Source organism: Mytilus edulis, chromosome 8 (genome assembly GCF_963676685.1).
Source record: "Mytilus edulis chromosome 8, xbMytEdul2.2, whole genome shotgun sequence".
Taxonomy (NCBI): domain Eukaryota; kingdom Metazoa; phylum Mollusca; class Bivalvia; order Mytilida; family Mytilidae; genus Mytilus; species Mytilus edulis.
The window spans coordinates 55,566,588-55,583,899 of NC_092351.1; the positions used below are offsets into that span (position 1 = coordinate 55,566,588).

A 17,312-nucleotide genomic window follows, 5' to 3' on the forward strand; every position below is an offset into this window, starting at 1 on the left:
GTTAAGACTAAGATTGATCGTAAGTCATGAGCAATTCAGTATACTTAGTACGATCACACTCAGTGGTAAGGTTTTTTTTGTGAAATCGACTCCTGCTTTCAATGGAATCTTACGTCGACCTCAAGATGACCTTTGTGATTATCTTTATATTCCTTAATTATAATTGATGTCCCATGGATGTTTCATGTAGATCCAACAGTACAGCTGTTTCATAGTTTTACATAAGAAGTCTAATTGAAAAGATTTTAATAGATTGATTAATTTAACGCAGTTAGCTTCGAAGCTAGTGATACATTTTCTATGAATAATAAAGTATTTTAACACAAGACCAGTACCAGGTCTGAACCTGCCTCGCTGCAGGTAGTTAATTGAGTTTGCAATTATACTGAAGCTTAACCGATTATTCCCTTTCATTGAAGGCAAGTTAATTTAAGACCAGAATTTTCTATTTACAACTATCATTCGTCACGTAAAATTTCAACTATTATCGGCATTCAGGAAGTGGCTACACGGAAGAAATACAAAGTGTTTACTAGCTACAACTTAATCTTATCAAGCTACAGACCAAATATTTAATCATTAGGGAGCTACCATTTGATTTTTATGGGGGAGCTTGGATGAAATTTGAAAAAATAGGCAGGACAGGAGTTTTGAGTAAAAAAAAAGGCAGGATGAGCAACATGGTAAAAAAAGAAGGCAGGATGACAATTTGTGTAAAAAAGTCAGGATAAACTAGTAAAAAAAAAGGCAGGACCGAATAGAGTAAAAAATAAAAAGGCAGGACAGAGATTTCAACTAAAATAAAAAACAAACCAAAATTTTTCATCCTAGCCCCCCATAAAAATCAAATGGTAGCTCCCTTAATTTTCCTTGTACATGTATAAAAGCTAAGAAAATTTTGACGTTTCCTGGACCTGCCTTTGGCCTTCTACGACACAAAATACCCGGCGCCGCAGGTAAAAACAGAGCGGTTGACAAGTTTCGACTCCCATATTCACAAAAGATAAAGTAAACATACTAATATATTAGTAAACATCCTGCTCAACAAAACGACACACTTCTTCAAGGCTCTTACAACTGACAAATAAAATACTGTCCAGGTTACCGCGACGTGTTTCTCTTTTTTTCTATTCTTTTTTTCGATTGGGGATAATTCTTTAGTTAATGGTACAGAATAACTGTTTAAATTTAAGAAAATCCAAATACAGCAGTTTAAGGGATCAAGGGTAGCATATTTGCGAACCCTTTAATTCATTTTTGTATCTTTGATTTGTCGTTAGGTTGCCGTATCTAAATATACCGCACACATTCTTTTAAAATAATCCGAAATAGACAAATTTCCTTTCCGTAACCCCTCAAACGATCATATTAAAATTTCCTTTTCTATCCTTTTAACTGTTAGGGACGGATACTATTACACTCTATACAAAGAATGCACTACTGATTATATACAAACTGAAATTAACAACAATAAAACGTTCAATTCATTTATGACATTGATTCGACATTCAATGCATACCTTCATTTCTGTACTTATGAAGTAGTTACATTTCTATATATATCATAAAAGATCAGCGATCAACTGATTTGTGAACATATTTAAATATTGAATTTTTATTCATTTTGAAAATGTAAATGAATATACTAATAAGTGCATACTGTTTTATTCAAAAGTTATTGACTAACGGATAAAAGCGCTGCATGGAAGTAACAACAGTATTTTTTTTAAACTTGAAAGACGAGATCTATAAAAAGTATACTAAGTACTTGGAACTAAGAGGATATATATACATAAAGAATGTACTTAACGTTGTACCCTGTACAACTCTTTAGTCTAAAAGGTAAGTTAAATTTGTTTGACAAAGATTTGAAAGAGGTTCTCGGGTAAACGATAACAAAACAGCAACCCAACGACAGAAAAATATACATTTAAATATAATTATTATGTCATGTTTGTTTATAAGATGCCACGGTCTGAATTATACAGAATCTAGAATGAAATTAACAGAGTGTAAATGATCTTCCATCTTCATTTGTACATAAAAATGTGCAATGAAGATATATAAATTTTCAGTACAAGACAACTGAAACGAAATTTCAATGATTGATCGGGTTTCGATTTGGGTCAAGTACTGTATACAGACAGTGACGGTTCGGGTTTCGATATTGTCTGGTATACATAATTAGGCTTTTGGCTTCATTTAACTGCTTTTCTTTATCTCAATTCTTATCCCATTGCTGAAATTTCGAATATTTGTTTAAGAAACATATCGTTACGGTGTTTTGACAACCAGAAAATTTTGAAATCGTTGTGCTTGTTACATGAACAACAGCTACTGTTACATTTAGTATTAACAGTGTTTGATTGTTTTATAATTAGCTTAATTTAAAAAAGGACAAGAAGGGAGATACTGGGATCACACATGTTTTATTGTTAAACGAGACGACCTAAGGTAACAGAGTGCGGTTTTGTATCCCTTTTATTGTGGTCTGAAAAGAAGAAAACATGCATATTCTACCACAAGATCCCATTGATTTTGATACTTGTTTATTTCCTTTCTCTGTGGTATATTTCACAAAACAAAAAATAATACTCGGCTAGCCTCGCCTATTATTTTAGATTTTAAATTAAAGATTAACATATATCTTTGAGTTGATGTATAGTTTTATACATATCATGTATCAACGATGCGTTGTTGAAGAATGTAACATGTTTAACCCCGCCACATTATTTATGTATGTGTCTGTCCCAAGTCAGGAGCCTGTAATTCAGTGGTTGTAGTTTGTTTATGTGTTACATATTTGTTTTTCGTTCATTTTTTTTACATTAATAAGGCCGTTAGTTTTCTCGTTTGAATTGTTTTACATTGTCTTATCGGGGCCTTTTATAGCTGACTATGCGGTATGGGCTTTGCTCATTGTTGAAGGCCGTACGGTGACCTATAGTTGTTAATGTCTGTGTCATTTTGGTCTTTTGTGGATAGTTGTCTCATTGGCAATCATACCACATCTTCTTTTTTTATATGTACATTGATTTCAATGTTATACTTTTACCGTAAAGTTTAACGGTAACCGTTGTAAAGTGTGTGATATATAAAACGTACAAGACGGATATGGAGCATAATTAAATATACTATAATAATAAATGACTTATTTTATACATAACTTTTTGCAGTAACTGCCTAAACTGTATTCTGTTGAAAAATGACACGTTAAGCTCTTAATCTAAATGGAAACCTCAAGTTTTGAAGATAAAAACATTTCTAAATATACAGAATTTCAATTGGGAACAACCAACCCCTCGCACTATTGTATTGTGTTCAAGCCGGCAAATTATATCATGTTTAAAACATGAGCTCAATTGTGAAGATATATTCTGTAAATTTCTAATTGAATACAACAATCCGCCTTATTGATCCAAGTCTCAAATTTATTCAACATTCATTTAAATTTAAAGTTATGAAAGATGAACTTAATTGAAAAAAGGTTGGAAAAGAATTTGTTGACAGGGTCCCCAGCGTAACAACAATGAAGTATTGAATTGATCGCTTGTTATTTTCTATTTAGAAAAGCATCATTAAATAGTATTGCTTTTTAACTCCTTCCGACGAATCGCGTGTTTATGTATATTTGTATGTAAATTGTATTTCACAAGCATGTGACGATTGCATATTCAAATAAACCGTTAAGTGATTTGTATTATGCTTTAGTAATTCGTTTTCTGTTTACTAAGAAGGATATGTGTTTATCACACAGTCATCTATATACATGTGTGTACACCATTATTTAAAGTAAGTAAAATTCATTTTAGAAAGCTTAAAAGGTATTATAAGACATACAGGGACGTACATTGTATATTCCTAACTCATTTAATAATATTTTATATATGCATTTTCATTGGACATTGGTGCGTATTTATACACCCATGTAGCGCAGTCAAATGGACAACACACTAGAAAGGATCTTACTGTCGTATGTTATAGAGAACGACCATGGCCATCATTTGGTTATAATGGTCAGAAATGACTTTGACATCCTGAATGCTTTTCCGAATTGCTTCTAATTTTGTTTTATAAAGATCTCTGACTGATTATCAAATGTAATGTATTTTTTTTTCTGAATTTCTTTCGCACTATAGAAAGCATTTATAAATTGACTATTAGTTTAGCATAATTCAACGTTATGGAAATGTTTACGACTGGTATTAAAGGTGTACATTACACTTTTTTCTGTAAATTCAATACCTCAAATGCTAAAAATAATTAAAGTTTCTAAAATGAATTTTACTTGTTTTTCCAAGGGACATTAAGCGACCTACACCCGTGAAAAGACATCCCTGTCCCAACTATCCATTTTCAGCAACTCACTTTGAATAAGGAATAAGGTGCCTTTTCAAATGATCCCAAATGTGTACTTTAAAATCTTTAATTATTCCCGGCGGACATTTTAAGGGACCAGAGAAGCTTCGGAGAACTGCTAGTGAATATTGTACATCTATGAAATGTAACGTATGAGAAAGGAAGATGTATGATACATGTACATATACGATAATTGTTATTTGGTCTATAAAAGGGCAAACAAATGTATATACATTACAAGATTGAAAAGATGAGCGTGTTAGGAGCGTGATTGCACATTATGCTGAACACGATATTTTTCTGATCAAAACGGGACTCAGAAAGCCGTTCGGCTGTTATACGCTGTACATAGATCCGCCACTGAAGTTTGGAGACTTGAATTCATTTTAGTAATATGTCGGACACTCTTTTAGTTTTACAGACTACCGGTATTGGTATTTACAGACTTATGTATCTTCTGCTAAAGGGTCTTAATTTGATAAATCTATAATGCATGTTTTTGAAATTCTTCATGCCGAATAAAAATCAACCTTATCATACATTTGTAGTACCTTTCCTTTAAAAACGAATTTATGGACATTTTTTTGCATCTTTCTAAATGTTAAACTTCTAATAAAAACTTGACTAATAGGACTAAATATACTTTAACATTAAAACGACCTTTTCTAATACGTTAATGGTCCCTATAAACCGTTCATAACGAAAGTCTTCATTCTATTTTAATCCAAACAAATCGGAAATAAAATACGCAAATAAATGTTCAATAAATCCCTATCAATTCTATGTTTAAAATTGAAAATTAATCGTGCTTGAATTATTAATGTGTATTTTAGATTCAATTTTGAATAAGATCTGCTGGCGAAAATGGCACATTAATTTTCAATAGTGCAAACCTTTTTATGCGAATAATTGAGAATAGATTGATATTTCATCTCTTTTGCCCACATTTTCTTTTCACAAATGTGAGAGAATTACTTTGAAGTATTTGCTCAATTTATGTAATCCAAAACAGATATAGATGTTTGCCATTAGATTTAACCTAAAAGTGTCACCTTTGATATTTCGTCAAATAAAAGAACTGTATACTTATAGTGTACTAATAAAAAAGAACAAGAATGAAACACGCTAAATTCAATTATTGTCATTAGTCGCTAACGATCTTGTTTTTCTTTTTTCTTATAAACATTTCTCGTATAAACTTAAAATGCATCTTGAAAGTCGCACCCTTTAATACTAATGGCTTAATATATACTGTTTGGATTTTTGCTCATTGTTAAAGACCGCATAGTGACAGTTGCTTTATCTTACATCTACTTAATTTGTTCTCTTGTGGATAGTTGTTTTACTGGCAATCTAACTCTGTCTGACTCTATGTAAATAGATATAGGAAGCTGTGGTATGTGTTTTATATACATTGGAGGTAAGCTTTTATAAATTCTGATCTCATTTTTAAATGTGCAATTCAATTTTTACGATTGTGTTATTCCTTTATTCTTATAATGGACTAATAGACCCACCTAGCTAGTCAAGTGAATTTCATTATGTAATCACTTGATACATCATTTTACTTATATTGGAACGATATCGATTGTCAACGAAATTGTATAAATTGTCATCATTTTAAAACCTTAAGAAAACAATATTACGTCATAACTTGTTCAAGATACTTTCAAGTAAAGTGTTTCATCTCGATATATATGAATTCCCAATTTATCTGTGCATATTTCTAAACAGATTTGAATTGTGATGAAACGCCTAAATTAGTTGTTACATAACCAAAACAGCCATATTATCACATGCAAGCAAACAAACCGAAGTAAGGAAAAGCAATTTAAGTATTTTTTCACGTGAAAACGGCCTGACATATATGATACTATTGTATATGATGCCCAAATCAGGCTAAAAATGACTGTGAGGTTATTGACCTTACTCGATTAACGGCCATATCCAGGGGGCGTGGCTACGTTTATTTCAATCCCACATCATCAAACGGCCCAATCAAGACAAACGTGACAGCGTACATTGTATCTATATATCCCATATTACTAAAATCAAAGTCGCAACATTAAAAGACGTAACTGAAGCGCTAGATAATATATATAAGTGTCAATTAGTAGGTATTGATATTTGCGTAAACCCCTGAGGGTTTACGCAGTATATATTGGACGAGTGATGTAGTCTTTCGGAACACCGGATGTTATTCGGAACACTTCTGTTCTTTCCATGACCACCTTTCAAATACATGCGCAATAGCTATGACCACTTTTCAAATGCATGCGCAATAGCTTACTAAACTGTTGAATATGCATTAGCATCTTAAGTTGCTATAGAGATATTTCAGGGGCGGATGCAGGAATTTTCGAAAGGGGGGGTGCTAACCCAGGGCAAACAGGGCAAAGGGGGGGGGGGGGGGGTGCAAAACATATGTCCCGATACAAATGCATTGATCGGCAAAAATAAAGGGGGGTGCGCACCCCCGGAACCCCCCCCCCCCCCCCCCCCTGGATCCGCCACTGTATTTTATGTATGATCTGAAATTTATATAATACTTTCTTGCACACGATTACAAGCTGCTAATATTAACCTACATGCGTAGTATTTTAATTAGTCAAACGATGTAACAAGCTGTGCTAGATATGAGATAAGATTTCATGTAAACAATGCGCTTTATATTCTGAACGAGAATAATTAAAATAAAATCTTTAAAAAGAGTTTTAGTAGCATTTTCTTTACGTTAAGTGAAGATGAACATGTTGTTTATACTGAAATTAAAGGGAAGTCTTTCTTGCATATGATTAAATTACAGTTTTTTTTTATTGTTAAATGTTGCAACTTTTATAAAAAAAAATGGTTATTAAAATAAAATAAAATAGATATTAAAAATGAAAAAATAAAATATTTTGAACGAGAACAATTAAAAATAAAATCTTTAAAAAAAGTATTAGCACTTTTTGAAATTTTACGTCTAGGATAGACCAAGGACATGGGAATCATAAATACGTGCCTCAAATAGGTGTAAAAACGAGGATTTTAAAAAAAAAAAAATTCGTTTATTGAAAATAACGTTAAAATTAATTATGAAAGTTATGTCCGTATCTATTTCATTAATATTGCAAATTTAAAGTTATTTTCTTTGTTTAAATATTGCAACATTATTTACTTTTTTTTTAACAAGGAGGTCACATAATAACCTCTGAATCCTTTTCGTCATTAAAATGCGACTGATAAGTATAGATATTCAATATGAAAAGGGGGGAAATAACCGTGACTGAAATCTAAATCTAAAATTTGTTTTAAAAAAATACACATTTGACCATACAGATGTAAGAAATGATACTTCAAGCAATGAAACTACGAATTAAATGTGCCACTTTCATTACGACTGATAACCTAAAAATGAATCATGCATGCATTTTTAGCAGACTTAACCAGGTCGGCGATAAGATATCGAATATAAAAAAAGAAGATATGGTTTGGTGTCAATGAGACAACTATCTACAAGAAACCAAAATAACACAGAAGTACAAACTATGGGTCTCCGTACGGCCTTCAACAACAGACAAAGCACGTACCGCATAGTCGGCTATAAAAGGCCCCGAAAAGACAATGTAAAATAATCAGTCAAAAAAGAAAATTAACAAAGTCCGTATCATCGTATGCGTAACTTAGTTGCTCACCAGAGGAACGCTACGCAAGCATTTAAACCCGCGTTCCATAAGTCTGAAGTACGTCGAAAAGCAAAGGTATACGCTTGGTGAACGCTTTTCCTTCAGGAAAATTTTAATGGAACATAAAAAATTTCATTCAGCTCAAGCGTTTGTCAAGCGTATACCTGTAAACTGCACGTACATAATATATACTCTGCACGAGCGTTGAAAACGCTACCGATAAGTTTGAGACACGTGAAGGGCACATTGCATACAAAAATACTCGTCGCCTTAAAGCTTTCATTTAGGAGAAGAAGTCCGATACGGGTGAAACTTCATCAAACCTACAGAAGATATTACACCCTCTCAAACCATGCAACATGGGACAAGACATAGAAGTACAGGAACTACTCCCATTAGTTTGAGCTGTCGAGATCTACAAAAATATCCCGCCTGCCTCAAAGGTGCATAGGATCGACCATGGTCCAGCACTAATGATACAAGTATCAACCAGAGTTACAATGACGTGGTAGTAAGTCTTTAAAGGCCACCGAGCGGCCTCCAAAAATGAAAAAAAAAACTCTATTTAGTCGGCTATTAAATGCCCCGACCATTAAGATTTAAAAACAAAAATCAAACAAAACTAAATAGCCTTATTGATAACAAAATAATTTACGAAAAAAACTTGACCGACATGAATTATGAACAACAACCACTGTACTACATGTTCCTGGCTTTAGAATAGACATTGGTACATAAACAATGTGGTGGCCATAAACCCAACATTCCCTAATGAACCAAACCATAAGGACAACACATCACAAGAAAAAAACTGTGAAATATCAGTTGCAATTCGCGTCCCTAAAAATATGGGTAAGGTGCACAATAATCACTTACATAAAAACAATAGACACAAATCACTGAAATAATCGCACTTACCGAAAGCTATTTCAAAGCTAGTGAACATGTAGACGAACCAGTGGGCATAGACGGACTGGTAAACATGTAAACAGACGGGCGAATGTGACAGACTTATTGACTAACATTCACATATAGACAGACCTGCAGTCGGGAATGTAGAAAGACTAGGAGAAACGCATAGGTACGCTTTACGCACACCCAATACACGTTTTAGGTCGTTGTGCACACGATACAGATATGATTGACAGGTTGAATGCATCAAATTTACTAGCGTATTGGTAGCGTGCGTGATTTTTTTTACCACGGCCGACGTACGTCGGATCTATACGTTGATGTGTGAAGCCGGTATTACATTAGGTAAACATGCAGGCAATGTCAGTTTCTAATTCTTATGCACAACAAAAGTAATATAAAACAATACATCTTTATTAAACAATTATCTAATATATATATAATGCCAAACAAGCATTTGGGTTTACGATTGCATTTCTTTTTTTAAAGAAAGCAACTTGTTATCATATGTTTAGTAGTAAATACAGTAGTTTTGCATATGTGATAAATAGCCTGCAGTTTAATCCATATCGCGCAAATTTGATGCGCACCCTTTATCGCATACCCTTTATCACACCCCTACCCTTTATCACACCCCTACTTTTTTTTTTTTTTTTTTTTTTTTTTACATAACAGTCAGTTTTGGTGTTTTTTTCGCTTAAGAAAATTTTTCCTCAAAATATGTAAATTTTTTGAATGACGTCATTGTTTGGTATGTGACGTCACGAACGTCGAGTTTTCACATTGTATGTGACGTCACGAACGTCGAGTTTTCACATTGTATGTGACGTCACGAACGTCAAGTTTTCATATTTTTTGGCACACTAAATGCAACTATAAAAAATACAAAACACACAAATTAATACAACAATAAACAAAATATTTTTAAAACAACAGCACACAAATTGTAAGGTAACCCAGGTGCTTCGGATAAGTAATTGAGCAGTTCTTTTAAGGCCTTTGAAACAAGACAAAAGTAGAACTGAAAGTAACCCAGTGCTATGGATCAGAAAACAGTTCATATAATATAATACTCTTCTGTTGAAATATATGATAAAGTGTATAATACATGGCAAAATCCGTATCACATGCCGTATCACCCTCGACCAATATCATCAGCTCTAACTCAAAATATGGACAACTTTATGTGTAGGGGGTCTTGAAATCTTTTGACAGCTTCCGAAATGCTAATTTTTGACCTTTTTCAACTGGACCAAATCACTACTTTACATTATAATTCATGAATCATGATATTATGGGGTGTTTGTGGTAAACACACCCGCATACGTTTTAGTTAAAGTCAAACGATTTTGAAGCGTATATGTATACAACGTTCCCTAAACGTGTCAGCGTTTTCAACGCGCTTGTAGCGTATGTATTACGTGCGTTTATATATATAGCGTATAGATATAAAAATGTACGCTAGACAAACGCTTGAGCTGGATGGAAGTTTTTATGCTGCATAAAATTTCCTGCAGTTATCGTGTTCACCAAGCGTATACTTTTGCATTTTGACGTACTTCAAAATTATGCAACGCGCGTTTATCGATTCCTTCGCGTTCTTCTAGCGTTCCTCTAGCGTGCAACTAACGTATACCGACTTTGTCCATTTTCTCTTTACGTCTGGTGCACGCCGGTCAATACGCCAATGTGCGAAAACGGCATTAAATCAAAGTCGTAACAGTAAGATGTATTATAATTTAAGCGTTGAATTATGTATACAAGTGTACATTAGTACGTTATAATAAGTAAGAAATGATATAGCTGATAAAAAATGCCTTGAACATCAAACGAAAACTAACAACAAAAGCATATTAAACTTACAACTTCATAAAATAGTGTTATGTTTTTTGGCCAATATACTTTAAGGCGAGGAAACCTTAGAGATAATAAAAACGGTTATTAAACCAAAAATTCATTTATTCATTTCGAATATGTCATACTATTATATTACAACCCTTCAGTTTTATATTGTAGTTCGTAAAAGCTTTTATTTCACATATTGAATAATCAATCAAATGTATATTTTGTTTCGGTCCAAACAAGCTTAATAAATTAAAATGTTTCTCCTTCGTCTACCACCCTCGGGATTTCATTTTCTGAGATACCCCGGCCCCTTGTAATATTCATAAGACTCCGTTGGTGAATACAAATTGAAATTACGAACTACAGTTTAAGGATCAATGCGAATACAAATACTGTAGCAAATCAATTTAAGAGTCCGTTATTTAGCATATATACACTAGAACATTATACTAGGATTACTTGAGATGATTTTTCGAAATACACCACAGCAAAAATAAATAAATAGATAATCCTTCATGCCGGATGATTGACATGTATAAAATTAAAGATTAAATCAATCATAATGTATACTCAATATATTATACATGTTACATAATTATACATTGTACATGTTTATCTGGTTACTGGAATGAAAGTGTCTTCTCATATCAAAACAAGTACTTATAAATGTTGAAACACATACTAGGTATTCTGTCTTTCAAGATAAACACCAAATAAACTAGTCAATATCATATGAATAGAATTTATTCATTCTATGTATTCTGGTGAGTTTTGCACAATTATTATTCTTTATTTTTTGGTTTTACATTCTAACAAGGGGTGCTCCTAAAGAGGGATATATCAACAAAAACACAAGACTTGAATTTAACACTACACATGGTCAATTTAAGACGCCAATTAGCAAACTGAACGAATTGCGATGCTCGCCAAGCTCGCCCTTTATGTGATATTGGTGCAATCCAAATATTTTCTTAATTTTGAAAGAAATTATAACTGGTGATAAACGACGACCGCGAAGAGGACCCCAAAAAGATCTGTTAACCAAAAAAGATTTTTTTTTTCCCCATTTTCTTGATATCGAAGCGATGTAACGTGAGACTTTATATGTACTTGCAACATATGTGTGTGTACTGTACCACTTTATCCTTATTTGTACAATAGTCGGCAGATTGTAGGATATAAGAGGTGACACAATCGTTAAAGAAATCCTGTTCCTCTTAATCACGCTAAAATCTAACCATGGGTACATATTCTAAGAAAAAAGCATCTATAAAACTTATATAAGACGATAACACGAAGTCAGAAAATGGATTTTAAATGTAACAAATCAAAGTAAAAATACCTATTTTGCTAAGATTTTATAATATTTATTAGGAATTATTTAGGAGCTAAATATATTATAATTCCAGAGTCGTATGAATACAAAATCACATTCGACCCTTGTAATAACAATATTAGCATAAACTTGTCGTGAATAAACATATAGATGATCTTTATATATTATACGAGAACACTTCAAAAAATATATTATATGCAAATAGGATGTCGCTAACATTTTATTGATATTTAAAATATTCTGTTTTATCCGGTGATAAATTACGGATAACATCTTGTTTAAATAGAAACCTTTTTAAACCCACTGTATATTACTTCGACAGTTAATTTGGGCTCTGGAGTTGAAAATAAGTTTTGTGTCAATCTCATCCTGATATAATACGGAGGTAAGGAATGTTTTACTTAATCTCATACATGTATCACTCCGCCATTGCTTTTAGAGCCTCTTAAACGTGAAGCTATATTATACATTGCTTCGTAATTTTGTCATCACATGAAGAATGTTTACGAGATTTTAGTAGGAACAGTTTTTTCACTGTTTCGGTATAATAAATTAAATTATATACATTGTTCATGTGTAGAAACTTCTTTAAAATCTTATAATTCTCTCCGGGAAAGGTCAACTAAAGTCTTCAATTCCTCTCTATTGATACACTTTTGATACTCAAACTTCAGTCATCAGTTGCTCCTCGTATACATTTATTAACTATTTATATGCATTCAAGTATCGCATCTCATATGTATTCGTTCATAGTGTGTTAATCTACGTTTTTTGATTGAGTTAAGTCTTCCAATTGATATTTTATCGTGTGTTTTTCTATGTTGTGATGTTATACTATTGTTTCAGTAAAAGGGACAAGGTTTGGTACCATTAAAACGTTTAATCCCGGCTGCAAATGTTTGCACCTGTCCTAAGTCAGGAATCTGATGTACAGTAGTTGCTGTTTGTTTATGTAATTTATACATGTTTCTCGTTTCTCGTTTTTTTTTTGTATAGATTGGACCGTTGGTTTTCCTGTTTGAATGGTTTTACACTTGTAATTTTGGGGCCCTTGATAGCTTGTTCGGTGTGAGCCAAATTGAATGTTCCGTTTTAAAGGCCGTACCTTGACCTATAATTGTTTACTTTTATAAATTGTTATTTGGATGGAGAGTTGTCTCATTGGCACTCATACCACATCTTCCTATACCTAAGTCAGGGAAGCGCTTCAAAAGCAGAAAATGTAGTATGTTTTATTTTTATTTTTATTTTCACGTGCTTTTGACCTAATGATCATATCTTGCATATCAATATCCTCATACTTTCTATAAAAGTTATACTTATCTTGTAAGGCAAAAAAAATAAAATAATAACAGTATTATGGTGTTCAGTATTGTAAATTTTCTCACCGGCCAATTGAAAATTTTAAAAAGAGTACAGGTTTTCAACTTTGTATATACAAACCAAACAAATAAACATCAGGACATCATACGAGCTCCAGAACTGATCGTGAGCGAGACCGGATACATTGACAGTAGTTTTCGTTCTGACCCAAATCAATATTTTTATAGTGATACATTTTTTGTAGCCCACCAACAGAGACTATTTGGTTTTCTGCTATATCTGTAATTTATAAGGTTAAAAGTGATTCAAGAATAAATTCATTCTGATTAAAATACAGAGCATGTGTTCACTCTTTGCTTACAAGGGTCTGACAACGCGCCATCTGGACCGTCTCCTTCTGAGGGTACGGAATCGGCCGAGTTGAGACGAATGCGTCTAGTTGTGCCGTAATGATACACAGCGTCCGAAATTCATTTTTATAATATTGTTATTTCTGAAGTTAAGAACTTGTTATTTGTTTTCGACAAAGTATCATTAAAATTATAAATTCCAGTTTTATTCATTCATTCATTTTTGAAAATTTCAGATAAAAAGATGTGAATAAAAAATGGAAAGAAGTCGAGAAAGTATTCTAGACGGATTTCAGTTCCAAAACAGTGACACTTACTGGGAGTTTCGGAGACTTCTCGAAAGAAGACCTCCTAGTAGATTTTCTGATGGATTATCACGAGAAGCTCGAATGGTCATTGATCAATTAAAAGAAGAGTCTAAAACATGCAATACAGCACAAACATCTGATGAACATAGTCATAATTACACGGACAGACGGTATTCTAACTTGAAGCCCGCAAAGACTAAGGTAAAATCCGACGAACCTCGAAAGAAAAAAAGTGTAACGTATACCGATTCGTTGGAGAAATCCGCTTTACGTTTAGACCGTGACATAACAGACCCTAATTTTAATGAAAAGAATTTACGTAAGCGCTCTCTAGGTGGCGGGCCTGTGCAATCAGCTATGGAAACGATTGAAATCGTGAATGCTTCGGAACCTACGGAAACTACCGAAGATGATTTTGCTATCGAGGAGATGGCGAAACATAATTCTGTGGAAAAATGTATAGTGTGGATGGAAGTAAACGACAATAAAGATGATTCAGAATCTATTGCTGGTGCTGTTGCTGAATGATTTTCGTTTCTTTTACACCAAGTTTTAAAACACAATTGAAACTCAATCGAGATTACACATAATGTAGTTCCAGTTTTCGCCATCTGCTTTCATGGTGAAATTGTACGAGTTTCTATATTATTTATTGATGGATAGATATCAAATCAGATTCGATTAAATTATATTTTCAAAAAACGGTCCACCAAAGACACATCTGAAACTAGAGTAATCTAGCTGATAGACCGAATGGCAAATGTGGTACAATTCATATGAGTAAATCACACTATAATTATCTTTAAACGCGTTGTATTTTATTCATGTTCATATATGTTATTTATTTTTGTAGTTTGATAAAATTTGATATATATATATACAAATAAAAACCTTCCAACTGAACATGATTAAATCATATCTCCTCAATATGCAAATATTTATAAATTGTATATATGTATAAAAGATTTTTAATATTCGATCCTGCAGTTTTAACATACCTACAATGTACATTAGTCAATTATTTAAAGTTTCAATTTACAATATTTAAATATAATTGAACATATTTTAATTAGAAAACAAGTATTTGTAATATATGCTTGTTTAATATTAAGCATGACTGTGCTTTTAGGTTTGAAATGATTTTTCATGGACGTCACTTTTTTTTATTCAAGTATTGTCATTTAGTCTGATACATGTACATGTTTCAACTGACACTATACCTAAATTCCTGATAAATTCAAATGGCACGAAGCAACATATATGGTGGGTTTTTTTTCAGAACAGCATGGTTGGTTTTACAATTTCCAATGAAATTTCGACAAATTTCTTGCGTGTATTTCTAATCAATTAGTTTGCATGTTATTTGTAAAAGAAGCGAGGTTTCATGAATATGTTATAATATTCAAAGGTCCTGAAAGATTGTAGTATAGTTGTATAAATATATAAGCCAAGTTTTAACCACATTATGTACATAGACTGACATCGAAAATACAACAGGTTGTATTGCACCCCTTAGCTTTCCCATAAGAAAAATAGGTTAAAAAAACAGTCTGAATTTAAAGCATAAGATTTTCAGTTCAATATGCATTGAAATAAGAGGGAGAAAGATTATTAAGTGAATCGAAGAAGTCAAGATAAGCTGACAATACTTTTGCAAAGAAGACAAACAACTGTTACAGTCCACTAAACACTACACGAAAAACTAACACGGTCACCACATAAAATCATCTGTGAACTCGCGTGCCCCATTGAACAGTTGAATAAAGCTTGGTAAAATCTAATGTAAACACAAAACGATATTTGGATTATTTGTATGACACTATAATTGTGCAAATCATAACATGATTTCATAAAAAGCTAAAATAACAGTTCTCTTGGTCTGGTTAGTTTAAAAAGGGCAAAGCAATATGAAATGAACCATTTTTTATTCAGTGTGGTCATGCAATTAATCAGCAGCGAAGCATACATCTGCATTACGTTTGATCAAGACTATTAATTGACATTTGTGACAAGTCAACAAATAATTGTTTAAAGAGGAATAACTCTGGTAGGATTTTTAGCTATTTAAATCTGAAGTAAGGTACGAGTAGCAGCCTGTCTATCATATATCAAAATTTCAGTCAATTTTATAGAGTGAAATGCATTTAATTAAAAGTAATCAATATAGTTCTATAAATTCAGAGATACTACATTATGCACATATATGTTGACGCCTGTAAAATGGTGGTACCCCCAATGGATATATACATGTAAGCATTTATTCAAAGAAAATAATTGTCTTGTCAGAGTTTGTGCATTGGTCTCGTTGGTGAATGTTCAGTCATGGGCAAGTACATGTATGTCATAATATCTAGCCTAGCCTGAGCGAATATTCCATAATTTAAAACGTGGGATCTTATAAAAGGTTGAATAAAAAAATTAACCGATCACTTCAAAGTACTTCATATATGTTTTTGTTGGAGTAGGTTTGTACATGTAAGTCATTTTGCATAGCAATACGTCGTCTATGAACTCCCGAAGAATTGTTAGTCTCGTTATTCTAATTCCATACGGGTTTATTTATATGATGTTTTGATTCATAAAGCAGAATCACTTTGGACCCTGCAAGCATTTGAAAAAATCCCGTTCTTGAATCTTCTATTGTCAAGAAGGTGACAAGAAAACATACACAATACCGTAATTACAGTGTACTACTTATACGGGACTTTGGGACGACAGTTAATGATCAAATATATTCGAGCGCTAAAGATTATCTCAACTACAGTAACTGTATCTTCTGTATGTTTTTACACGCCTTCTTCCCTCCTCTTGCTGTGGTACGATCCACAGTTTTGTGACATTATTTTTCGTTTGATAGGCTTGCAAAGACGTAAAATAATATCGAGAAGTCATACATGTATAGACTATGCTTGCACAACTTTCGGATATATTTTATAACATTTGATATAGTGAATAATAAGTTCAATTCACGAACAATTCAGTGAAAATGCACCACAGACATGCTAACACTGGTAATGGATCATAATCCCGACTAAGAATTAAACCTACCCCATTTAGTTTGATGACCCACTCCTGAAAACAAACTAAAAATCTAAACAAATAAAAAAATGTAATGAAAATGAATTAAACAGAACATAATTCATGCAAAAATGTCTGTTTCACTTTAGTAAGGTATTATCCTGTTGAACTTACTTTAAATAAAGCTAATACTA

The 17,312-nt window shown here is 32.7% G+C and overlaps 1 long non-coding RNA gene across 1 annotated transcript; it reads left to right on the forward strand.

Moving 5' to 3' along the window:
* The first annotated feature begins 3,472 nt into the window (after positions 1–3,472).
* Positions 3,473–15,003, forward strand: LOC139485916 (uncharacterized). Its single transcript, XR_011655423.1, has 2 exons — positions 3,473–3,791; positions 14,029–15,003. It is a non-coding gene; the product is annotated as an uncharacterized lncRNA (long non-coding RNA).
* Positions 15,004–17,312: the final 2,309 nt, after the last annotated feature.